Source organism: Centruroides sculpturatus, unplaced genomic scaffold, assembly GCF_000671375.1.
Source record: "Centruroides sculpturatus isolate CEXI.00-Female unplaced genomic scaffold, Cexi_2.0 scaffold152, whole genome shotgun sequence".
NCBI lineage: Eukaryota > Metazoa > Arthropoda > Arachnida > Scorpiones > Buthidae > Centruroides > Centruroides sculpturatus.
In genome coordinates this window covers 424,679-427,518 of record NW_019384348.1, presented here as the reverse complement: position 1 = coordinate 427,518, position 2,840 = coordinate 424,679, and positions in this window count along the sequence as shown.

Below are 2,840 nucleotides of genomic sequence, written 5' to 3'. Positions count from 1 at the left end.
ATCCTTTCCTCAGCCATTTTGAAATTAAGAAAAGGGATTCTATTATTTTGCTAATCTCAGAATGGTTTTAGAAAGGAACCTTAATTAATCCTAAATCTAAGGAAAATTATAGAAAAATTTGAAGAAATAAATTCTATTTATATCAGATTTATATTAAAATGTAAGCAATAAAATAAAGCGAAGGATACTCCTGTTATCATCAAATTGCTAAAATAATCTTCAATTTTTCCGACCTATTTTCATATCAATTTTTAAAATAGATTAATTCTATTTAAAACTAGAATGTGTAGGAAATATTAAATCGAAACATTATAGAATTAATAATCAGCAATATAAATATATATATTTAAAAAAAAAAAGTTTATAGACTCTTAACAATACATATAGAAACAGCCTTCAAGGCCTTCAATTTTCTGATGAGGAAGTCTGAATAAATGCAATTGAATGAATTATAATTAAATAAAAAAAATTTTTTTTTTAATTTAAAACATTCTGCATAGAATAAATTATATATATTTTAAAATTTAATTTGTGGTATTATAATAAAGAGGAAATTATACAAATTAGTTCTTTTAATATGAGGACTTACACTTTTTAAACTAGTTTCTCTCCTTGTTTATTTATAAGTGATAAAACTTTTCCATTATCTCTACATAATATTCAAATAATAACTGAAGATGTCAATAAATAAAAGTAGATATTTAAGAACCCGGTAAATAATTTTAATTATTTAAGAGTAAGAAAAGGATTAGAGAAAAAAAAACATTGTTTAGAATTACATATGAGACTTTAAATTCTTGTTTTGTGTCTGTTCAACTGAATCAAAAAGTGGTTCTTTGTCAGACTGTGACTCTTTGTTCGAAAGAAAAAAAGCAGGAGTGACCTCGATCCAACAGAAGAAAATGTGGAAGAAAAAGAAAAATCAGAGTATTTTTTTTTTCAATTCTTTTTATAAGGATTATACGATTTACAGTACATAAAAGTTGACAAAAATATCAATAGTTCGATTATTCAATATATAACATTTAACATACAAAGAAAAGATTTCTTTCAAATGTAAAGTGTGTAATTCTATATTAAGGTGTAGCCTACATTTTCTCTAGCTTTGTTTAAGTTTTATATACAATTACAATAGGTAAAATTATTGAAATAAAATATAGAATTTCTTTCGATGTGTAAAACGCGTTTTATTATATTAGTTTTTTTTTATTTCTATATTTCAATAAAATATATTCAATTAATAAACTTACACGTCTCCAATTCTCAATTCTGTTTTAAGTTACTCTAATTTTACATATAGAAAATTATAATTTATCTTTGGATCTGGACATTCTTCTTGTATTCATTATAACAAAACATTGCTGTCCACATTGTTTGATGATTAGTGTAGGACCCTATCATTAAATTATTAATGCATGGACATACCCTGGGTCTGGCCATTTAAAGGTTTCATTCCACTACTAATTACTGATATTTCTTCTTATTTTCTGTATAATTTAAAGAACTTTGTCCCAGGGTCTGAAGTGGATCTCAAAAAAAAAAGTGAAATATAAGTTTTTATATAAGTATTATGGTTAAAATATTAAAATAAATAATGATAAATTCATTTGTTAAACATTATTAGATGTTGAAATGTTAAAAATCTTTGTATCGCTTACAAAAATCTTTTAAAATTATACTCAATAGCACATTCTTTTGCAAAACAAGACACTAATTACTTGATAGTTTTTTGAGCCACTTTCGATTCCCTCCTACAGTTGTGTACAAACCCTTCCCCTTAAATACGTATGTACGAAACCTCGACATTGAAGAAATGAATAACAAGTTCTGCAAATATTTTCTGATTACTTACTTATCCTGTAAATAAACCGACTTGAAGGAACAAACGCTACTAATACAAGTAAAAAATGTCCACCGTACACAATGATTTTCCTAAACTCACCAGCTTAGTGGATGGCTTGTAATGTCATCCACACTGTTTAGGAAAGAGCTTTCCTCATTTCGATTCGCAATCTCTCTTCTCTATAGAAAGTCACCACTACAAATACCATCTCGCCAATATTATTTTATGACAAGGCACCACTGATGAGCTTGTGATGTTACTCGCTTCATTTATGAAAATCCTCACCGTGTACAATCCAATTATGTATTTTTCGCAACCACCTCTCCTTTATACTGCACAATAAATTAATAGACGTCTCCTTAATTATATGCCAAACGAACGAGGCAATGAATAAATTCACGTGAGAAATGTCATCGCATCTGCCATGAAATATTATTGATATTATTAATGAGGAAAGATGCAAAATAAATCGAGTCAATTTCCTACTCAAGATATCCCAGTAAATATATATTACCGTTTCTCGTGTGACAAAACAAGAAAAAATCCAGTTCAATTCCATATCATGAGACACAAACACATGTATTTGGATTTCTTTACTATATGAAGAATTTATTCTGAAATTGGTGTGATCACTAAACTAAACACTAAGGTATGAAATTTTTGACTCGAATTAATGAATAAACTTGAGTTTTCATTGAGTTCAACTAAAATAGGTGTTTATTATATCTTGTATTCATACACACATACATACAAATGTATTGAATTACATCATTATTTCATAATATACCGAAACTGTGTTGTATATACATGTTTAAACTGTACTAGATAAACTGGCTACTATAACTCACTTATACTATTTCTATGCTGTATTGGTACTTACATATTTCTATGTATTGGTACTTACATCTAATGTGTATAGACAATATACATATTACACCGTTAGAGAAATTACAGCACAATACAATTATGCTTTGAAATGTATTGTTACTCCTGTAAA